This window comes from Papio anubis, chromosome 5 (genome assembly GCF_008728515.1).
Source record: "Papio anubis isolate 15944 chromosome 5, Panubis1.0, whole genome shotgun sequence".
Classification (NCBI taxonomy): domain Eukaryota; kingdom Metazoa; phylum Chordata; class Mammalia; order Primates; family Cercopithecidae; genus Papio; species Papio anubis.
Genome location: NC_044980.1, coordinates 141,411,156 through 141,435,572, shown reverse-complemented (window position 1 = coordinate 141,435,572; position 24,417 = coordinate 141,411,156). Strand labels below are relative to the sequence as shown.

Below are 24,417 nucleotides of genomic sequence, written 5' to 3'. Positions count from 1 at the left end.
GCTAGAATATCAAAACTGGGAGGAACTGTCTAATCCCACACCTTATTCTATGAGTGAATAAGTGTTAATAACTAGTGTTTGTGAAGTGAGTGTTCATGTCTAATCATGTGCCCTAGCACCTTACCTCTACTATCTCATTTAATCTTTACTACAATTCTATGAGGTAGGTATCATGGTTATGCCTACTTTAAAGATGAAGTCTGTAGAGGGGAAGTAGTTTGTTCAGTGTTACATAGCTTGTAACTCAGATGCTTGGCACAGCATCAGTTCCTGTGAATGATGGAATACGCAAGTACTTCCTAAGACTTAGATGCCTCTGTATGGCTCCCTGGTTGTCTCTCACTGAATCCACCTATCTCTGGTAGCCACAGTGTCATGGACCTACTCCTCAATTCTCCTTGCCCTCAATTCAGCTTTCATTTTCTCTTTGAAATAAATGTGTGTACAGTTTAATGGAAAAGTGATTTCCCTGGAGCAGGGGCCTCTAAAATTATAGCAAAATATATATTTTTTAACTACAGAGGCAGAGGAAAGTGGCAAAATGTGAAGCTCTATGATGGAAGGTAAGTTTTCATTTTCCTAGAGCTGTATTCCTGTCATGGCAACACACGCAGTACACACACACACACACACACACACACACAGAGAGACACACCCCACACAGAGCAAATCCCTCTTCCAAAACTCTTCAGATATTTACAGTATAGTTACATCTTAGACTTGATTTTAGAAATTAGTTGAAAGGTTAAAATAACATATGGACAAAAATGATAGCATTAACACATTTCCTTATAAAGGACAACATTGGAAACTGTTATGCCGTTTCAGAATAAATCCAACCCAGTCAATTTCTTTTTCAGCTTAGAATGGATTGTTGCTTCTTTAGTTGATTGTCACGTGATATATCTTGTTTGTATTTATGAAGGGTGCCATATAAAAAGCGTATTACCTGAGACACTAAAATCACACTTAGCACAGTGAGAGGCTTTCTTCGGGAGGAGTACATGAACACTGGGAAATAAAATCTAGGCCTCCCATATGCTAACTCTAGTGTATATGGTTACTGAATGAAATGGATGATAGAATTTCTCCTAGTATTTGAATTATTTTCTCTATATTTTGACAAACATGTGAAATTGAACTCGTGCAAGTTAAGTGAAAATGCATGTTACTCCTCTATATATTCAACCTTCCAGTCCCTCTGATAAACAATATTAGGTTCTGATAGATCTATCACTTATGAGGGTTCTTGAGAAAGGCTTATTAGTGATAGCGGGGTGTATTTGTCTTTAATGAGCTTGAAGAATTTACGAATTCATTCACTTACTCTTAGAATAGTAACGGGGGATCATCTATGTGTCAGACGCTGTCCCAGGTGCTGAGGAATTTGAGAGAAATTAAGAGATCAATGGTGTCTTTGAGCCACTCAGAAATGTTAAATGGTTTACTCATTAAAAAAAAATGCCCAGGAGCATATCAGTATTGTCCCAATGAGTCAGATAAATATTTTACATTTTATCTGATTGTTATAATTATTCCTACTATTATTAGAAAAAGAAGGAGAGATAGGCTTGGAGGAAACAGAATGTTGAAAAAAGATTTCGGAATCTCTTGATCTGGTGGGTCCTACTGCAGTAGACAATATGGCAGAGTGGAAATAAGTCTGAGCTTTAGAGATAGTGTGAAATAAATACTGTAGGTACTTAAGTGGAAAAAGAGTTGGAAGCTAGAATGGCAATTACTACTTTTTGTCTCATAAAGCATCTCTATTTTAAACTACATGGAACAAATGCAGACAAAAAGATCTAGTCTGTTAATGAACTAGTGTGAATCTGTTACTGCAATTCTGCTCTTTTGGAAATTTCAGTGTATATCTCTCCAAAGGTTTAAAATCATTAATCTTAAACCTCATTTTTTAAGGCTATAAGCTCAGGAGCATCAAATTTCCCGTTAATTTGCAATGTAAATATTTACCTTTCTGATTGATTTTTGCTATGTTTTTTTTCCCCTAAGTTCATGACTTTGTTTTCCTGTTTTTAAAAGCTAATTGACTGATTCATTTCAAAGGCATCTCCTTGACCTTATATTCTTAATCTGGAATTTATTATATTTACTGTTACCAAAATGACACTATCTACATCAACTTGTACCTCCTTCCATTTTCTCTCTTCAAGGTACTTTATGACCCAGGCTGCCTTCTGGATCAGAAAGATACTCAAAGCTGTAAAGCTCACACAAAGCCAGGCTTTGTTATCACCTGAGTGTGCAGAAGGGCACTAGTCCTGAGTATGCGCCACCTCGTACGCCTCTCACATGCTTCCCCGTTTTCCCCGCTTCACTCTCCTGGGTTCATTCCAAGACAGAGAATGGAAGAAACCAGACTGAACTTGTGTGCCTGCAGTCCAGCTGTTATGCCTGGAGATGAGTTGTTCTGAACCTATGGACATATAAGTTTAGAGTATGTGGGACAGACACACTCTCTGCTTTAGCAGATTTGGTCTTGGGCCATACCTGCTGCTCTGAGCTCTGACAGTGTGGCCGTGGAAGCACTGTGAGGCCAGCCCAATTTGCTCTTGGAAACAGCCTGCTCCGTTTTCCTTTGCTTTGAGCCCCGATGTGGTCACAGCCTCTACTTTGGTCTCTCCTCAACACAGCTGATGCCAACTGCTATTCCCAAGTAGCTGTGTTATCAAGGCCCAGGATTCTTTTTTCAATTAGAAAATATTTTTGCTAACATTTTAAAGAACACATATTGTGCTTTTTCTTATTATAAAGTAAGACATAGTCAATGTAGAGAATTTGGCAAATACTGAAAAATATAAATTTTAAAAAGCAAGCATGAATTCTGATTCTGTCCCTCAGAGACAACCACTGTTAACGTTTTGTGAAATTTCTCATAGATTTCTAATCTAGAACCACAGGAATTTCTAGGATAGGATGCTATAAAATGTGCTGTTAGACATTCCACTTTTTCTCTTAGTAACATTTTGTGACTGTTTCCTCATTTTATTTAAGTAGTCTATGCAACCACATTTAGATATGCTTATGTGTGTGTCCACATATACAGAATGCTTTCCAGCAATGTATTTCATAATTTAGCATTGCCCTTAGGCAGGGACCCATCCAGTATTCCTACATAGCATTACTCTCCCATTTGTGGTACAGCTACCACAAACCATGTATTTTGATGTTTTACTCCTTACTCTTTATGTCTAATTGCATTTTCTTCATTTCTTATTCTTTACATCAATTTTTTAAAATCTAGTAATACAGTGCTTATAAGAAAAGACAAAAAGCCATCTGTCTGTTTACCACCTAAGAATCAGCTATCTCCAGAAGAGAGATATTTTTGTTTGAGTTCGTCTATCAGGGTTGTTTAATTTTGAAAAGTATAAAAAATTAGCTGGCCAGGCGCGGTGGCTCATGCCTGTAATCCCAGCACTTTGGGAGGCTGAGGCGGGTGGATCACAAAGTCAGGAGATCGAGCCCATCCTGTCTAAAACAGTGAAACCGCGTCTCTACTAAAAATACAAAAATTAGCCGGGAGTGGTGGCGGGCGCTTGTAGTCCTGGCTGCTGGGGAGGCTGAGGCAGGAGAATGGCGTGAACCTGGGGGGCAGAGCTTGCAGTGAGCAGAGATCACACCACTGCACTCCAGCCTGGGCAACAGAGCAAGACTCCGTCCCCAAAAATAAATAAATAAATAAATAAATAAATAAAATAAAATAAAAATAAATAAATTAGCTGTGTTGGTTAGGTTTATTGAATATAGTGGAAAATACAAATTGATAGTAGCTTAAACACTTCATCATTAGTTTTCTCATGTAGCAGAAGATATGTAGTCAATTTTTACTATTTAAGCTCTATCAGGGACAAAGGCTCTGATAGTTTTCTTCTTCCTTATGACTTCCATTTTCAAATTTTCAAAATGCCTGCTGTTGGAGCTCCTCATTGTACAGAGCAGGAATGAGTAAGGAATCAAAATAAATATGGCATGCTGTAGCCATATCAGGAACTTTGAAGGAGTCTTTCTGGAAGTTCCATACTGCACATCTGCTTAAATTTCACTGACCAGAGCTCAGCCAAGGGCTGGGAAGTTACGAATGTAGTCATTTACCACTGAATAAAATTGAGGTTTTACTATTCATGGAAAGACATGAAGAATACTGGGTAGGCAATTAGACAATATATTGCTTCACATAACTGAATAGTTCAAGGGTTGTTTATAACTTCAGGTAGAGTTTGATCTGATTTATGACAGCATAATCAGGACTTTGATTTCATTTTCTCAGAAAGTCTCTGGCTCATTCTCCTCATGTTGTTTTTACTGGCTCTCTCTTGGATGGCAGAGATGGCTGTAACATTTCATGATACATCATCCTTCTACCTCACTGTCCAAAGAAAGAGAGAAACATTATTTCTGAGACCTCTCACAGGAAGGCAAAAGTATTTTCTTCCCAGAATCCTAAGCAAAGGCTCTTTGTGTATCATTAGCCCAGCTGGATCACTGGCTTATGCCTGATTCAGTCATTAGGACCAGGCGGATGGGATATACTGATTGGTTTAGGCCAATTAAGATTATCCCTAGCACTGGCAATGAGTTTAGCTTCCCTACAACACAGACTGTCTGGATGGGGGAGATGTGATTACTGCACATGAATATGGGCAGACGGACCTAAAGAAATCAGTGTTCACTACAACTTTTCTGGAAATTACCTCCCTCTTTCTATGTAGTATGCTTACACAGATATTTCTTCACTTGTTGTTTAGTGAACTCCCCATATTATTTCCTCTTCTAGTCACCTCTGCAACCTTAAACAGCACCATTAAACTTGGATTTTAATGTTCATTCCATTAACCACAGAGGGTGGACATCTCTTGACTCCTATTTTGTATGATGAGGACATCAAAGTTTCTTTATCCACTCATCACACTTTCTCACCTCTACTTTCCAGTTATTATGACAGTTGTATCATTATTTTTATAATGTTGAGATTGAGAAATATACATTCTGTCCTGCTACATTCATTAAGTCTTTTCAAATATCCAGGTTCATTCTAAAAGTGTAAAATTAGAAAGCAACATTTAAATTTTTATGACATCATAAATACTGTTCCTTGGTGGTCCAGGTGGTTACACTTTCCTTCTAGGTCATCAAAGACAGAAGATTGTGCCACTGAGGTTTCGATGGCTTCTCTGTTTCTAACTATCACAAAATACCTTTACCATTTCTGTAAGTTTTTCAGGATCTCAGTTAAACTGATTTACCCTTTTTATTTATGTCCTCTAGAGACCTCTCTTCCATGGTCATCCAGGGTCAATTAGATTAGGTCCTCCTGAGACCAGCAGCATGGATATTGCATATCCAAAAGGTAGATCTGGGGCTTAGAAAAGAATTCTGGGCTGGAGTGCAAAATTTGAGACTTATTAGGATACAAATGGTAATTAAGCAAGGCTTGTGGATGAAATAGTATGGGGGCAAGGGGACTGCAGAGAGTGAAAGGAGAAGAGGGAGGACTTTGACATTTAAGTGCTAGCCAGAGAAGGAGTTGGCAAAAGAGACTGAGCTTTTCAAATCTTAGCATCAGATAATCAACAAGTTGGGGGAGCAGCAGAAAGTGATGTTGAATCTCACCTCACACCTGGAACAGGGGTTTTTGCTTCAGCATTCCTGGCAGATGGCATCTAGCCTATGCTTTGGTACCTGTAGTGCTAGACAGCTCCAAATGTTGAAACAGTCTTACACTAAACTGAATTATTTCTCTGTAATATCCTGGCCCCGATTCCACCTTCTCATGCATCAGAAATCCAGCCTGATTGTATTGTTTCTCTCTGCATAATAGTGCTCCAAATAATATGAGATAGTTAAGTGCTCAATATGTTTAATGCAATCAACCATTAACGTTGTTTTTACATTGTTGTTACTGTTAACGACATTTTATTTCATAGTTGCTCATGGCAAAAGCTTTAATGTCGGACAGCTTGAATTCCAACCTTGGTTCTGCTCCTTTCTAGCCATGTTTTCTCAATATCAAGTTTCTCAGTCTTTCTGTGCTTTCTTTTTCCTTTGAAAAATTGCAATAGTAATAGAATCTACTTCATAGACTTGCTATGAGGCTCAACTGAGATAATGCATATAAAATGCTTACCACAGTGACTAGCAAATAGTATGTGCTCGATAAATGTTTGTGTAATAATAAAATAATGACAGTAATAATTATAACAGTAATAACGAGCTCCACTTGCTGCCTATGCTTACCTTATTAATGATCTCAGTGAGTTGAAATTATCTGGGTCCAACTCCATCTCCTCTACTTGGCTTGGAGTGCTTTGAAAAGTGGAGTTCTATCTTTTTGTTCATCATATCCTGCAGGGTTAAGTATAGGGGCCACCATATAGAAAATGCGTAAAATGTTTGTGGAACAAATACTCGTCAACCCCCTGGAGAGCCTGGTTGCCCTTTTATAAACATTAAGTGATAGCTCTAATTATCCACTAACCATCTTATTATCTGTAGGAGACCCCAAAGGGATCCACATGCACCACAAATGCAAATATGTCAGCCACACTCACCTTGTCTCTCTTTTCTCTAACCATCTCCACTGCCTGCAGTGCTGTCTGGAGATGAATCCTGTTGCTCCTGCCCATCATGAAAGCACCAGTGTCTGTGCCAAGGAGGCTAGCTGGGAAAGACATGAAGACCTGCCTCTCCAGGGCCAAGGATAGGTCCTCCTCCCTGAGTCTAGCCCTGCTTTATTAATTGGGCTCAGAACATAGCATCTTGTCTTGTGCCTAAACCCCTCTTGAACACTCCTTTTGATTGTTGCTTCTAAACCCTTCTCTTTAGAGCTCAAATCAGTTTAAGGGATCTTCTGGAGCCAGAGACCATTCCTTGTCTCCTACTTTTCTTTCCACTGTAGCCCCTTCCTCCTCAGGGCTTCCTTTCCTACTTACAAGACAAGAGCCTCTAGGTGTATGAATGGGACCGACATGTACGGGGAAGGGGCGGTGGACAGTATGGAGCAGGAACTCATTCAAGGATGCCTCATTAATATATTATTTAAAATCTATCTCTAAGTACAGTTGTGAAATTTCTATCTCTAAGTACAGTGTTAAATTTCACTTTTGCTGTATCCTGAACATGGCAGTGGTTTCACAACTCTGTAACTTGGTCAAACCTCATAGAACTGTACACCAAAACCAGCAAATTTTACTACATATAAATCTAAAAATAAATTATAAAATTTTAGTGTTGTCGGGATTTTCCCAGTACTTTATGCTCTTGTTGTCTGTTTCATTGTTTTGGCTGCCCTTGCCTGAAAGAGCTGACTCGGGACCCTGTTTTCTAGATTTCCTTTCCAGTACCCTAAGTGTTCATTTATTTGATTTTTATTGATAATAAAACATGAATAAGTTAACTGCAGTCTCAAACATAAATAGATTAAACCAAACAATACCGGGAAGACTGGAGGACAAAGACCAGCTAGCACAGAAAGGAGCCAGGAAGCTCTTATCTAGACTGTGATAACTCTGCTTCGCCGCCCTTTATCTGCCTCTATTCTCTACTGCTTCACGCGGTCGGCTTTTCAGTGTTCAAACAGCAGGTTAATACGGACTTTGCCGGAGAGTAAGTGATTAAGAACGCCCTATCGTGAATTGATGTGGTCTTATATTCTCTTGCTCAATTCTGTTAATTCCTTTTGAACTAGGCTGATTTCTGGGCAGCTGTTTCCCAGTTAGAGACAGTCTGAAGCCTCTCTCCTCCTTCTCTGGCTCCACATTCATTTTTGAGTTACAGACATATGATGTCACTGTGTCTGAACACCTGTTCTGCTTTATAACCCCTCCTGCACGTGAGTCTACTTCTTCCTAAGGCACCTCCTCTCATAAAAATGAGTGATCATCCTTTAGTCCACATGGAAGCGGTTTCCTTTGACCTCCAAGGGCCCTTGGTTCCTGGGCAACTGTGACCCCTCTGGAGAGGACAGATGCTCAAGGGAAAATCCAACTGTCCCTGTGTTCATGTTCCTACCCATTTACCTCTTACCAAGTGAATGTCCATCCTAAGCCAAGTTCTCATGAAGGGCATTATCTCTTACTTCCAGCAGCTTCCATTTTAGTGAGGGAGGCAGGGTGAGTGAAAACACATCAATGAGTTAGTTACAGAGTGAGATAAGGGCTATGAGTGCCATCAACAGAGGCTTGGGACAGAAAATAATGCAGTGAGGGATAAATGGTCCAGGGAAACCTGTACCTGTAAAAACTCGTAAAAAGAGATATTTATGCTGAAACAGAGGAGAAAGCGTTTCGGGTCTGGGAAACTGTAAATGCAAAGGTCCCGGGACAAGAAAGAGCTGTGCGTAAAACTAGAAACCTAAAGCCCAGCATAGCTTCAGCACAGCAGGTGAGAGAGCGCTGTGAGCTGGGATGGGAAGGGAAGCAAGTTCCAGAACCTGAGAGCTCCCCGGAAGCTGAGTAGAAAGGTCTGAGCCACAAGACCCACCCATTAATCTGATGTGGGTTTGGGAGAGTGGGAGATAATCATACACTTCAGAACATATAGCAAAATAAGGATAAGCATGGCCCTCTGCTGTAGATTTGACTCTCACAAACAACAATTTGCAAAGGTTTCTCCATTTCCAACTTTATTTGGAGGAGGTTTTGTTAGAAGTTCCTTCCTGACATAGGATGATTGTCAGGTAAACTGAGATGTCTGTGAATGACCCATGTGCCCATATATGACACAGTGTCTTGCTCTAGGATCTTATTTACTCTGTGGTGTTTATTAAAATAAAGCCAGTCACCCTCGCTTTATTATGGGAAAGGTATTTACAGTTTGGTTTCCATGCCTTTGCAGCTGCATTAAAACTCTTTGTATAACTGTTTAAATTTTAACAGCTCTTAAGTGGATGGAAGGTATGCAGGCTTCAAGTTTGTGAATTCAAGAGAAGCATTGATTTATTTTAGCAATTTAAATTTGGAATTTAATTTCCATCTTCCTTGTTCCTTTCTCTTTGTTCTCTATTTTTTCTCTCTCTCTCTCTGTCTCTCTCTCTCTCTGTCTCTCTCTCTCTCTCACACACACACACACACACACCACACACAGCACTTTTCTGTAGCTAAGGCACCCTAAATACAATAGGTTTAAAACAAACTTTGAGACTTTTAAGATAATCTCCATGGCATGGTGCTGATGACACACTCCAGGCCGTTTGGCAGGCTGCTATGTAGTAAGTACGTAGCAGGGTATTTGTACCAGTTAAGCAAAGTATGGTGTGGACAACCAGAACAGAAACAAGTATAATTTGTTTCTGTAGACTAGAATAAATTAGCAATAGAAAACCTTAACATGTTCAAGTGTGTAAGTGAAATAATAGAATCAAAGAACACCATCTCTTTGAGTGGTGTTTCTGGCCCGGGAGCTCCACTGAGCTGGTTGTACAGGGTCCTTGGCAGGGAAGCTGAGCCTGTGGCCTGAACAGCACAGGTCTCCGGCACATTGCAGGGACAGGGACACGTAGGGGGCATTTAGGCTGCCAGCTTCCATGTTACCTTCCTAACAGCATTCTCAGTTTACTGGGAAAATATATTGCCCATTGTGTATAGTCATAGCGATGGGACCGGGGCCTCTCCCTCCAATCCTCTGACTCAGAACAAGGGAAAAAAAGACACATAGCTGACTTTGGCCATCCAGTGTATTCTCCAGGGACTCTGAGTTTGGGAGAGTGACCCACCCAAGGATGGAAAACTTGTGGAAGCCATTCACCATGTCGGGAGTGATGCTGTGGCATCTTGGTTGAGTTTGTCTGTGAACCGGTTGCTGTGCTTTCTGCTTTTCGGTTCTCTAAAGCCCTCCTGGTGCCTGCTTCTCCAAGCCTGCTTCGTGGTATCTCAGTGGTTCTGTGAGTTTCTCATATTATGTCAATCATTTTCTTTTGTTTAAGGTAGCTAGAATCTGTTTCTGTTGTTTGCTCTCAGAGGCCTTAATTAAGATGGTATAATAAATATTCCTAGAGTGAATAAATTAACAGAATAAAGATATATCCAGATTATATTTCAAGTCTTTTATGACTTTTCTCTTGTTTCATCGTCATCAGAGAATTGAATCCCATCTGTAGATGAATTTTCTTGAAAGTTGGATAAATATGAACGTTTTATATGATGCCTTTTGGAGGCAAAACAGTTTTATAAAAAAAAATGGAAAGTTTTAAATATATGGCTATTGTATGGTAGTTAGAAAGTTCAGACAAGCATAGAAAGAATATAAGCATATCCACAAACATCTTTTTATACAATGAATATCAATTGACAAAATCATGCTCAATAACCGAGCATATCTCATGGGAGGGATAATACAGTTTAAGTGGTGAATCTCTCATTATTAAACATTTCAGTTCTCTCCAAGTATTCACTCTTATAAAAGGTCCTGCAGTGAACATTCCTTTAGGCAAATCCTTGTATGCATAAGCTTATTACCCTTAGGATACATTTCGAGAAATAGAATTGCTGGGCCAAATACTTTGCACATTTATAATGCTTTTACTCACAAAAATAGCCCTTAAAAAAGTTGATTGAAAAATGAAGAGCCCTTTTATTGTATCTCTTCTTCAGTAAAAAGAAGACAAACAAACAAAACAAAAAATGGTATACATTTCAAGGTATGCATCAAAGTGGCCCCATTTAAAACCACATTGCATTAACTGAGGTGCTTCAATGGGTTATCCCAACTAAATAGAAACAGATGGTGCAAGAAAAATGTATTAATATCCCTGTCTGTTCAATACAACCAGACATTGCACCTGTCCTCCTCACTCATATATTTAAAGCTCATTTATAAAGTCCCTACTGTGTGCCTGGCATGGTTCTAGGGGCTGGAGGCATACGAAAGGAGGCAAGGTCTAGTTTCTGGCTTTGAGACATTCACAATCCAGTGAGCCATGCAGACCCATAAATAACTCACAGACAACAGAGTGTGGTGGCCACTGCCACGGGAGAGGCATAAACACAGCATTCTGAGAACAGCAAGCCAGAAGCAGTTTCAACGTGTGTGTGTAAAGTCTTCTTGTTCCCTTCTCTCTCACTAGAAAGCACTATTTAAAATGAGAATATGAGACACACCTTGAGAAATACAAACAGAGGGTTCTGTGGAAGTAAAGAAGGGAGAGGTCAGGAATAACTCCAGGGAGTTCATGGGCATTGGCAAGTGGTAGGACTGGCATCATGTAGGGGGCATTCCAGAAGAGAGGGCATTGTGAACACTGGTACAGAGCAGGAAAGAAAAGAAAGCATTTGAAGAATAGACTGCTTGAAATAGAAGCTTTGGGTATAGTAAGATGGCTGAAAATCTGGCTACCTAAATTGATGCTAATAACAAGATAAAGCATTTGTGTGTAACTCCATTTGTGAAAGAGAAGCGTTGCATTAGTTACCTGTCACTGCTGCAACGAATTACCACTCGGTGGCTTAAAACAACACAAACTCATTATCTTACAGTTATCTAGATCAGAAATCTGACATTGATCTCACTGTGCTAATATCATGGTGCCTGTGGAGCTGCCTTCCTTTCTGGAGGCTCTAGGGGAGAATCTGTTTCCTTGTCTTCCCCAGCTCCCAGAGACCATCAGCATCCTTTGGCATAGGCCCCTTCTTCTGTCTTCAAAGCCAGTGACAGAAGGTTGAGTCCTTATGTCCTCTCACTCTGACCTCTTCTTTTACCTCTCTCTGTTACTTTTAACAATATTTTTAAGGACCCATTTGTATAATCCACAATAATCTTCCCATCTCAAAATCCTTAATCACATCTGCAAAGTCCATTTTGCCATGCAAGGTAACATAACCACAGGTTCTTGGGATTAGGACGTGGATATCTTTGGGGAGCTGCTTTCTATCTTTCATGGGTATTAGGGTTTTAGAGCAAAGAGTGATGCTGTTGGGGATCTATCTGCCTGAGGAAGACCATGCTGACCTCAGTGAAGAAGATGGACTGCAGGGAGAGAAGACCAGTTAGAAAATCTTTGATGATTACCAAAAAATAGATATATAATTAGGCCCAGTGGAAATAAGAAGGAAGGGACAGATGCAAATGACAGAGTGGGAACAGACTTCCCAGGAATTGGCAAATGTTTGAGTAGAAAGTGGGGAGAAGGGGAACAGAGGTGGAGGTGTCAAAGATGATTCAGGCTTTGAGCATCCATGAGTGAGGATAATGGTGTCATTTAAGTGAGGTGTTTGGTTTAGGGAAGGGGAATAGTGGTAAATTCAAGTTCAGATCTTATTGTCGTTAGAGAAATAATCTACAGCTCCTCTGCTTTTACATTTTTCATAGGGGATATGAGATAAATACATATTCAAGACATACACAACAGGGAAAGAACTAATAGGTGGAAGTGGCTGAGAGATGTTGAGATAAAAACTCGGCACAAAGATGGTGAAGAAGAGATACACAGAATGGGAACTCAGATGGGAGGAGAAGGAAAGAAGAGAGAAAAAAGTGTAAGAGTAAGATGGGGAAGAAATATAGACCATGAGGAAGAAGGACGGACCTAACAAAATAGAGGGAAAATGAGAGACAAGGCATATCAACAGAGAGAAACTAAGAAAGGGACCAATTCAAAGGTTTCTAGCATGAATAAGTTGGTCAATTTAAATTTCCAGTTCACTTGAGATGTGCTCACAATTGTAAGTTAATATTTTTTAAGATTGTCTTGGCAGATTTATTTACTTTCAGAAGTTAATCACTGTCCACAGTTTCTCTGTTTTGTTTAGGTTCCAGGAGGCCTCAGTGGCCCTTGAGGGGGTGAATTACTCACCCATTACCCCCTTTGCTCCCTACCTGCCTCCCGTGAAGGAAGGCTCTGCTCGCCCTTGCCCTTCCCAACATGACTAGTCTAACTCTTGAATTATTTTATCCTTGGAATTTGAGGCTTTTTCACACGTGTTGAGGAAAAATGGTTTTCACTCTGTCACCGTCCCTCACAGATACTGCAGCTCACTAAGTGGCACACCAGCACCACACAACCGTGAGTTTATGCCCGTGTTACAGATGGGAGCATTGAGGCTTGACTCTTGTTTAATTACATGCTCAAGGTCACAGGTGTTCAAAGCTGGGAGGACAGGCTACGACAGCAAAGAGTAGACTATCAATGTGGACAGGATGATTTAGGAAGACTTCAGGCAAATGGAATCATTGCCTCTGAAAAACTTGAGTCTTATATCCAAGGTGCTACTAAGCTCGCTCTGAACCCTGCTCCCAAACTCTCCCCGCTCTGGCAGAGGCAAAGGCATAAGAAGGAAGTAAACTATACAGGGACAGGATTTCCCTGGCACAGGACACCACAAACGCTTTCATATTTATTATCTTTGAATAGAGGAAGTCGGCACTCAGAGAGGCTAACCAACTTGTCCAAGGTCACCCAGGAGCCTGCAATCAACCCAGGGCTCCCGCCTGACCTCCATCAGATGGGCAGCGCTCCCGCCAGGGAGGGCGCGTGCTGGCCAGCCCGGAGCGGGTGAGATCGCCCCAGCCCGCCTCTGCGCCCACTCCCCTGTGCGCCGTGCTGGCAGAGCGGCACCCCCGCTGTCCCTGGCGCCCAGTGGGGGCGGCAGCGGGCAGGGCAGCGGGGACCACCGGGGCTGGGGGCTGTTGATCCCGTGGAGTCCGGCTCGGTTGGGGAGAAGAACCATGCGCGGCGAGCCCAGGTGATCCGGAGCTGGGGTCCTGCGTCCACAGCCCCTGGCCCGCGCCTCGAGCCCGCCGGCTCCCCAGCGCGGGGGCTGGAGCCCGCACCCGAGGGGGCGGTGGGGAGGGCGCAGGCAGCTGCTGGGAGCGCAGCGGCAGCGGCGGCGGCAGAAGCTCGGCTCGGCGGCTGGGGGTGGCCGCTTGAATCTGCCAGGGCGCCTAGCTCCGTCGCCTTCGGCAGCGGGTATGTGCGGCAAGTGCGCTGGGGGTCGGGACCCCAGGACCCCACGGGTGCCGGTGGGGACGCGGCGGGGGCGGGGCAGCACGACGGGGTCGGGGGCTTGGGGGTTCAGTACTCAGGAGACCTGACTTTGCGGCAGGGTGGGCTGCGGGGCGGCTCAGGGTGTAGGTGGGCTGGCTGGTTGTATACGACGTGTTTCCAGCGTGGGATCACTGTAGGCTTGGGGCTGTTGCTTTGCACTTGTGTATGTAAGTACTTGTGAAACTGCATATGTGCTCACTGACTATACAAGGGAGGTTGTGTATGTAAAGATTTGTGTGTGTGCGTGTGTGTAAGAGAAAGCACGCACAGGCTGTACATCCATAGCCAAGTGTGTAACTGGATGTGTGTGTGGACTGTATGGCTGGTCCTTGATGTGCAGCCCAGAGACTGTGCTGTGCATGCGTGTGTGTATGTGTGAGAGAGAGAGAGACAAGATAGTGTGTCTTGAGCGTCCACTTGGATGTGTGTGTATACGTGGCCACGAGTGTGTGGGGCTGCATAAAGCCTTGGCGGTCACTGCTGGTACTCGCAACCATCCTGCAGTTGCCTTTCACAGAATTCCAATCCCAATTTCAGATGCATCTCCTCACAGCTTGCTACCCTGTGCGGCACTGTGCTGTTAGTTGCCTTTGAAAGAAGCGGCTGTTGATACAAGGAAGTGGCAGCTGGCAGAGGTGAAAAAGTGGTAGGCATGAGCTTGTCTTCCTAGAGTTCAATGTTAAGAGAAAATCTTGGCTTGATTTCCATTTGGTCCAATCAAAGGAAGAAATAGAATGTTTCTTAGGGTATAGGTTTGACATGAACCGAGGGAGGCTTTTGATGGAAGGACACTGGTTCGAGTTTGCCCTCCCTGTCTTCTATCGCTGGGATGGATTCTCTGGCCCTTAAAGCTGTGGGTGACTGTGGTGGGCAGTAGTGGATATTTACCCTGTCGCCGGAATGGAACTTCAGCATCAGTGACCAAGGGAGATGTTGCTGCGTGCTCCTGGTGAGCACGGGTTTTGAAGGAAAAGGATGTGGGTGGTGGATGCAGTGCCCTGGAAATAAGGAAAAAGTCAGGGCAGGGATGAGACCTGCAGAGTTCTGAAGAGCAGCTCTCACCTAGGAAATATACAAGTGTCAGGAAAAAAAATTAGTAAAAAGTAAAGAGGTTTTGCCGCGTTAGCAAGTCATTTCTTAATCATGTTTATTTTCCTCATGCATTCTCATCTTAAAATCTCTCTTATGTTTGCATCATTCCCTCCTGTGGGAAATATCCTTATTATAATAATTATTATAGAGGAGAGCTACAGTCATCATTTAAATGCTAGGAGAACTGTAGCTCACTGAAGCTAGCAAGAGCTTCAGGGAGCATTTAGTCCAGCTCATATGGAGCAGAAGGAGGCCCCAGGGCCCAGAGGACAGTAGTGTGTCTGGTTCCTCTGAGTTACCTGGATTTCAGTCCTGATGCTGTTCCTTCTTGGGGCAAAAGCATCCTTGAAGCCAACAAATCAAATGTATATTCTTTCACCCTGCTCTTCTGGACCTCCCTGATTCTGTTCATCTCCTCATCTCCTTCCCCAACTTCACAGACTAAAGGACAGCACCTGAAACCCAACATAAGCATCCTGCTACCCCAAGCCGCCTCCTGATTTTTCCACCTGTGATTGAACACCACCATCCTCTACATCACCCAGGCTGGGAAGTGAAGTCACCTTTTTATTCCTCCTCTTCCTTCATCAGTAGCTGCCGTAGTTTTCATCAATAGGCAGGTTTTATCTATTTTTTCCTCAATACCTCTTAAATCTATTTTGTTTTTCTTTTTCATTCTCACTGCTTCCACCTTATCAGGTGAGGCCCTTATTTGGGAATTTCTGGAGATAGGAATAGATATAGACTATGATCACTGAAAAAATGCAAAGCAAATACATGAATTGAACACCCTTGATATTATCACTATCTGACTAACAAGTTAAATTAGTTTTTTGGAAGAATCTGGAGGATGGCTGTAGCATCATTGTGTGACATAGATCAAGTTTCTTTGCCTTTCTAAGTCTCGGTTTCTTCACCTGTGAAATGTGATGAATGATTTCAACTAGAATCTAGTCACTAGATCATTTCCAAGGATTCTCTCAATGCTAGAATTCTCTGATTGCCATTGATGTTCTTGTTTGTAGCAAGAAACATTTCACCTAATTTCTTATGGTTACCTTCTGATATTTAACCAATCAATTTGTTGATATGAAAATTCAATCTTCCATATCATTGCTTTTTTGAATATTGAAAAATGTGTCCAGCCTTATTAAGCTAACTTTACACCATGCAGTAATTCAGGATTTCTTGGCACTATTGGAATTTTGAGCTAGATAGTTCGTTGTTGTGAGGACTGTGCTCTGCATCATAGAATGTTCAGCAGCATCTCTGGCATTCATTAGATGCCAGTAGCAACTCCTACTTGTGACAACCAGAAATTTCTCTAGGCATTGCTAAATGTCCCGGAGGGTGGGTGGGCAAAATACCCCTCCTCCCACCACTCCATTTGAAAACCACTGCTGTAATTCAAACACGAGTCTTGTAACCTTGTATAGAAACATCTTACAACAAAGTTTTTAAATAAATAGATGAATTGCTGTGTTGCTAGCTGCCTTCCCACCCGCTTCCAACTTTACCACCCTCACACATTTACCTTTATCCCTCCTGCTTTTCACTGCCTTGTTGCTATGCCTGGAAATGCTCAACATGCTGCTGAAGGCTGAGAAGCATTTGGGAGGCAATATAATAATAATCTTAATAGCTCACATTAATCTAGACCTTGATATGTGCCAGACACTGTTCTAAATGCTTAATGAGAATGATCTTATTTAATCTTCATTAAGAATCCTATGAAAGGATTCATAGGATACACACTTCTGTTACTCTCATTTTAGCAATGCGGTAACTCAGACTTAGAGAGGTAAAATAATGTGCCCAAGTTTTCTCAGCTATGGATCAGTGAAGCTGGGATGAAATTGTGTGTTGTCTGATTCCAGAATCCATGCTCTGAACCTCCATATTACAGTGCCTTGCATGAACGGGATCTTGGTATTACAGGGTGGAAAAGCACTTAGGTATCCTCAAGCCCGGTTGTATATCCAAGTCTCCCTCTAGAAAACAGGCTAGAGACTATGAGGTTGTGCATTGTGTTCAGCTGAAATGTGATTTATCTCATTTTTATGTCTTCACCCCCTCTCTGTTATTCAGAAATAGCTCAAAGGCATATGCAGAGTGAGAGGGGTGGGGCAGGGTTGGGTAATGGAAAAGTGGGGAGGTGCAGGGGAGAGGAGGGATGGAGAAAGGAACAATGAATTATACCTTTATTTTTCCATTAAGCTCTCCTTACCATCAATCTAAACTTTAGATATTTCTTCTCTTGTCAAAATTAAAGTTGCCATTTTTTAAGAAAAGCTCTGTCTTTATTCTTCTTGATTTGCCCCTTGATTCCTCCATTCTGCATGCTGTTGACTTTTTTATACTGTTGAGGCAGTAGAAAGTAGTACAGATTTGAACAGAGGGAAATACAATGTAAATGGCTACCAAGTAGACTTATTCAGAGGGCTAGCCTTAAATATAGTCTGAGTAACAATGACTGCCTTACCATTTGCCAATTACTAATATGCTTGCAAATCTAAGGCACGTCTAAAAAGGTTGACTGTTTTTTTAAGACCCTATGTCAACAAATTCACAGGTTTGGTAACTGCCAGTGAATAAATGATAGAGCACTGGCTTTACCAGCCCCATGGTTGAGTTAAGACAGTGGTTCTCAAACTTTCATGAGTGACAGAATATTTGGACTGTTCGTAACACAAAGGATAAATGGTTGAGGGGATGAATACCCCATTTTACATGATCATGATGTGATTATTTCACATCGCATACCAGTATCAAAACATCTCGTGCACCCTACTATGTACCCACAAAAATTACAAATTAATTTTTAAAAAACACAGATTGCTGGTCCTCATTCCCAAAGTTTCTGATTCACCTAGGTTAAGGTCTGAGAATTTACATTTCTAATAAGTTCGCAGGTGATGATGTTGCTCCACGTCTTGAGACCACTATCTGAGAACTATTGGGTTAAGACCTAAAGAACAAAAATGAAACTCACAATCCAGCCACTTGGATTTTTGGAATGAAAATATATCTGATTTTAAGATAATTAAACATTTGGATTAATGAGAGTCAATGAGTGGAACAAGACTGAAAGGTCAATAATTACTAGGGATGAATTGACATTTCTTACTAAGCATCTAAGCTTTGCCTCTTATTTTGAGTTTCAGAAAAACCTTTGCTTTTTCTCAGCAATTGTACTTCTAGGTTGAATTAATTCTGATCTTAGATCTTGTCATGTTCCTTGTCTTCACCTACCCCCACTGCTACCTTAATTTGGATTATAAATTTCCTCATTACTCACAGAGTAATCCAAATCAAAAGTCCTTTAATATCTTGTCTACTGCCAGATAAATTCTGAAGAGTCTCTCTAAGTTAAGAAAAATATATTATCTGTCCATGAAGTTTGTATTTCTTTCCTTTTCAAATCCACATTAGCACTATGGAGAAACCCAACAGAAATTTAAGTCTGCATATTTACGTAGAACTAATTTAATGTTTGATATCTCAATCAGAAAGTTTCTTTTAAAACCGAATTTCAAATTCAATCAACTCTTTCCTTTTTCTTGAATATTAGCTTCTTTTTTTTTTCATGATCACATATTCCCCATCCAAGCAAGATGTCTCTAAGCACTTGCTCAAAAAGATCTGTTCTGAAACTCAGCTTTAGTTTAAATAATGTTTATTGAATATTTATCATATGTATATTTCGTGCACCTAGTCTTTGATTTTTCTATGAACTTCTGAGAGAAGTATTGTCTCTCTCATCTACAGATGAGAAAACTAAGGCCTAGACCCTTAAACTCTTGTATTAGTTAGAAGGCTAGGTGTATTAGTAAATATATTTATTGGTTATACATAATAAAAGCCAATGCTGGCTACTTAAACAAAAAATTGGGATTTATTGAAAAAACAATGGTGCTTTCATGATGGAGTTAAGGAACTTGGCTCCAGGAAGGATGGGAAAACAGCCAATTCTAGAAAACTCAGCTCCTGGAGTTCAGGACCCTTTCCACATTGCCCTGCCATTAGTTTGACACATTCCCAGGAGTCTGTTCTCTTAGTTCAGATTCTCAAGAAAGAGAATCTGATTGGCTCAACTGTTTATGACCAAGAAATCATAACAGAAGCATAGTTGCCACAGGCTCATCCTTGTGGTGGTGGTAAAGTTTTCCAATGACAAGTGGTGTAGTGGATGCCTGAATAAATGTCCCCTCCTATCACACAACTAGTATGGCAAAGACGGGATTTAAACGCAGGTTTGACTTCAAGGCCAGTATTTTTCTTCTTCGAAAGGGATGTTGGATGGAGAATCACATACTGTGGCTTGTAATAAAGACGATCTGCCTTTCTTTTTGAGGTTCCCCCACATTAGGCAACCCAGGCACATCATCCTGATCCTTCCATTCGTGCACCTCTTGTTGACTCTGATGCTTCAGTGGGCACATCCTGGCTCCCCTCTGTCCACCTGGTTTCTGTGTCATGTGGCCTGGCTTCTCATTCTGCTCATGTTTGTCACATCTGTTCACCTAGCACGACTCTAACTCACAGATTGTATCTCATCTTCAACCCGCACAGTAGGTCATCACTGAATGCCAAGCACCTTCATGAGCATTGCTGAGAGCTCTGTATCTCATTTAACTTTTCTAAAAACTCTGTTGTTGCCCTTTTTGAGGCTTATTTTCCAATATTTTATTATGAAAATACATACTTAAGGGACAGGTTGAAAGAGCTATATAGTGAACACTCATATAGTTACCAAAAAGATTCTGTAATTCTAATTTTACCATAGTTGCTTTGTCATATTTCTGTGTATCTATTCACCAATCCGTTCTTTGGATGATTGCAAAGTTGTTGTTTCTTATTCTTACTTTTATGTTGGGGAAACAAACCAAGACAGGTGACATGACCGGTCCAAGGTCACTCATGAGGTGGTAATTGGGCTGGTACTTAACACTGGCAGTCTGAATCTCCAAAGCACCTTCTTTTTTGTTTTGTTTTGTTTTTGAGATGGAGTCTTGCTCTGTCAATGAGGCTGGAGTGCAGTGGCGCAATCTCAGCTCACTGAAACCTTAGCCTCCTGGGTTAAAGTGATTCTCCTGCTTCAGCCTCCCGAGTAGCTGGGACTACAGACATGCATCATCACACCTGGCTAATTTTTTGTATCTTTAGTAGAGATGGGGTTTCACCGTGTTAGTCAAGATGGTCTTGATCTCCTGACCTCATGATCCGCCCACCTCGGCCAATTTCTGTACTTTTAGTAGAGATAGGGTTTCACCATGTTGGCCAGGCTGGTCTCGAACTCCTGACCTCAGGTGATCCACTAGCCTCGGCCTCCCAAAGTGCTGGGATTACAGGCATGAGACACCGAGCCCAGCCCTAACCACCTTATTAACCACCAAACAGCTTTGTCTCCCCTGTAAGGGGAGAGGGAAAGACTCACTAAAGTTCAGGTAGTGGCAGGGCAATGTCCAGTGCCCAGGTCATCTGATTCTCAAGCTCCCATAATTTCCATTACATTGAGCCACAAAAAATAGTCCACCTTCCAAGTAGTAGTGTTTCTTTGCTCCCCCAGAGATCAGCAGTTTTGGTATTTTACAATCTACCTTACATCTCTAGAAAATCTGATTTTTGACACAGATGATTTCATAAAATGAATGCACTCTTTCTTCCTTCTCAACGTTTCAAAATGGTTTATGAAAATGACAGACTGAGAAATTATCATTTTGGATAACTTTTTGCAATGTTCAGAGGACTTTCACATAAGGTATCTTATTTGAACTTCATGAATAGTAGTGGATCTATAAGACAGATGGGCTGGATATCTTAACCACACTGAACAGCTATAAACCTGGGGCAAAGTGAGGAGCTCAAAGTCACATGATGCCAAGAGCAAAATTGAGCCTTAGTTAAAAACATATTGTCTTTCAAGTGCTGGTAGACATTCTGGAAGCTTTGAGAAGCTAAATAAATAATAGTAAATTAAGCTGGGAGAGCTGAGATAGGGGATCATTGAGATCTGGGTTTGTGTGCGTGTGTGTGTGGGATAACTTAGTGGTTAAAACTCTGGGCTCCGGAGTCACTGTCTGGAATTGCTTTGGGTGGCTCCTCTTTCCTATGCCTCAGTTTCTTCATCTGTGAAATGAGAATAATTGCAGAATCTCCTGATAGTGTGAAGTGAAGGTGAATGAGGTAATACAGGTGAAGGGTTAGGTTCTTGGTCTGTTATAAAAATGTGCCATTGCTCTTCTTCTGCTTCTTCCCCAGGAGCCCTTTCTTCTGTGTTAAACGGACCCCTCTAAAGTCTATGGGTATAATTTTATTTTTTGTTCCAGGGGTTGGTTTAGAAACTCTTGGTAGGAGATTGTTGACAGCAGCCTTTGGGGAGGTGACATTTTATTAGTCTAGGAAAAATGTAGATTTTGCTCAAGCATTTTCATCTAAGAGGCTGTAAATAGCCTACGTCTTTTGAGATTGCACTGGCATGTTTAATTGGATATGATCATTAGCACATGATATCTGAAATGGAGAATTCTGTATAAATGGTTTCCTAATCCAGGAGGTTCAGAAGAAATAGCATAGAGCAAGGACAGCAGAGGTAAACATGCCTGCAGAAACCTTTCTCTTGGCACGCAGAGCAAATACTATAATCCAGGTCTCTCAGCCAATGAGGCATTTAAACAGATACAGAAAACTCATTAAAGAGGATTTCAGAAGGGTATACTCACCTGGACAGATTGCACTCCATCCTTGCAGTGTCTCCTGAACTGCTCTCCAGGAATCATCTTCATCAGAATCACGGGGGCATTTATGATTCAAAAATGCTTTGAGGCAGGGCGCGGTGGCTCACGCCTGTAATCCCAGCACTTTGGGAGGCCAAGGCAGGCAGATCACGAGGTCAGGAGATCGAGACCATCCTGGCTAACACGGTGAAACCCCGTCTCTACTGAAAATACGAAACAATTAGCGGGGCGAGGTGGCGGGCGCCTGTAATCCCAGCTACTCGGGAGGCTGAGGCAGGAGAATGGCGTGAACCTGGGAGGTAGAGCTTGCAGTGAGCCGAGATCCGGCCACTGCACTCCTGCCTGGGCGACAGAGCGAGACTCCATCTTAAAAAAAAAAAAAAATGCTTTGAATGTGGCAGTGCCTGAACCTACAGTTTTCTGTGTGATTTTTAGATATAGTAATGTTTGAGAACCACTGCTGTCAACAGCATAGTTCTGTAACACTCAAAATACTAGTCGTAAAGAGTTAATTTAGATGAAATGCAAATTTTGATTTGACCTGCTCCCAATTCCAGACCTCTGAAATCAGTAATGACAAGACCTTTTGGGCCTTTTCAAGCTCAGCCTTCAGAGGCTTATCCTATATAGAAGAGGAATAATTTCTGTAGCCACATCCCAAAGTAGGGGAGATGGGCCACTAGGTGCACAGCTGCCTTTGTGAAGAAGCAGAGTAAGAAATATCTACCCAGAAATTATTGGGACACAGGAAAGGTGGAATCCACCTTATTACAACAGCTGGCTAACATCATACTGTGAACTCACTGAGCACCTGCTTTATAAGTGTTCATTTTCTATTTTTAAATTTTGCATCAACCTTGTGAGGTTGTTGGTATGTTTATCCCCATTATACAGATGAGGCTGCTGAGGCTATGAAAAGTCAAGTAATTTGCCCAACATCATATTGGTAATTAATAGAACTAGGACAGATTCCAGGGTTGTGGTTTGAATCAGGGGTTGGCAACCTATCTATCCCACTGCCTGTTTTTGTATGGCTTGCAAGCTAAAAAATAAATGTTTACGTTTTTAAATTGTTCAAAAAAATCAAAAGAAGAATAATATTTTATGACAAGTGTAAATTATGTAAAATTCAAATTTTTACGTCCATTTATTTAGTTTTATTGGAACACAGCCATGTCCATCATTTATGTATTGTTAATGGCTGTTTTCATACTACACAGCAGAGTTGAGTAGTTGTGACAGTGACCTTATGCTCTTGACAGCCTAAAATACTTGGTAAATAGCCATTTACAGGGAAAAAAAAAGAGCCAACTCCCACTTTAAACCATTATGCCAGCATTTCTCAAACTTCAGTCATTTGAGTTTTACTCCTTCGTGATTCTTGCCACCTTTTCATACCATCTGGAACATTAACTGTGTAACATTTTTCTTTAGATCAATTAATTTTCCTTAAATAAATTTATTTTATAAGGAAACAAAATTGAAAAGTGAAAACCAGTACCAATTGCAAGAAATAGAAGATAACTGTACAAACAAATACAATATACCAAGAACAATGTATTCATATTATATTTCAGCTAAATAGCTGGAACAGACAATGTTGGTGTTGCGTCATTTCCCTGTAGATCCCCTGACCATTTCTCTGTAAGCCGTCAGACTTCCAATGATGAACCTGCAACATTTTTGGAGGGCTGCTCTCAGTCTACTGGAATCCCCCTTGCACACAAGCACAATAAATTGGAGGTGCCTGAGAATCCAAGTTCCACTTTGGATCGCTCTAACCAACAAATCGTGGGTGCAGGAGTATCCACACCCCACCATCCTACCCGCTTGTCTGGGAGAATTCTGAGGCATATGTTTTACACCATTTCCCAAAGCTTCCCTGTGAGATTAAGCTTCAGTGGCTTAATAACACACATTTTATTGACTGTGCCTTATTCCGTTTTTTGTATTATTATCCCATATCTGTGTACTGGCACCTGCCAAATTAGTAATGTGTATTTAGTCCTTATCAAGAGTTCCGCTTCTTGGGGTCCCAACTAAGACAATAGTGTTTCCAGAAAAAAAACTTGTGAGACTGAGACCTATTCTTCCTTTAAAAAGAGAGATTAGGAAATAACAGGAGGGTTTTCATACATAAACTAGCACCCATTTGAATCCTTTAAATCAACATAAACAGTAACTAAAATAGAAAATTAAAAGGGAGCACGTTTTTTTGCCATACGATCTGATGAGTACTTAATGCTCTAGATACCTACTGCCTAAGACCATATCCTTTCTCCAGTGGGATGTGAACCACACTTGGAGAACTGCTGTTTTGCCATGGTGGTTCTCAAAGAGTGGTCCCTGAACCGCCAGCAGCAGTAATATCTGTGAATCTGTTAAAATGTAGATTCTCCATTCTAAATCTACTACATCAGAAACTTGGGGGTAAGGTCCAGGCTTTGTATTTTTACAAGCCTCCAGGTGATTCTTATGCATGCCTAAACTTGAGAACCATTGCTCTACAATAAACAGCCTCTTAGTTCTGTTCTTGTTGCATTCCTGGATTTCCTCAGAATTCAGAATCATCCAAGATTTGTTTATTTC

The 24,417-nt window shown here is 41.3% G+C and overlaps 1 protein-coding gene across 1 annotated transcript in view; it reads left to right on the top strand.

The window, feature by feature from the left end:
• Nucleotides 1–13,459: 13,459 nt before the first annotated feature.
• The window catches only part of HTR4 (5-hydroxytryptamine receptor 4), a 162,276-nt gene continuing 151,318 nt past the window's right edge, over nucleotides 13,460–24,417 (top strand). Inside the window, exon 1 of the mRNA XM_021939851.2 lies at nucleotides 13,460–13,921. The gene's annotated coding sequence lies outside the window, so the exon portion shown is untranslated. The remainder of the gene's footprint in view (nucleotides 13,922–24,417) is intronic.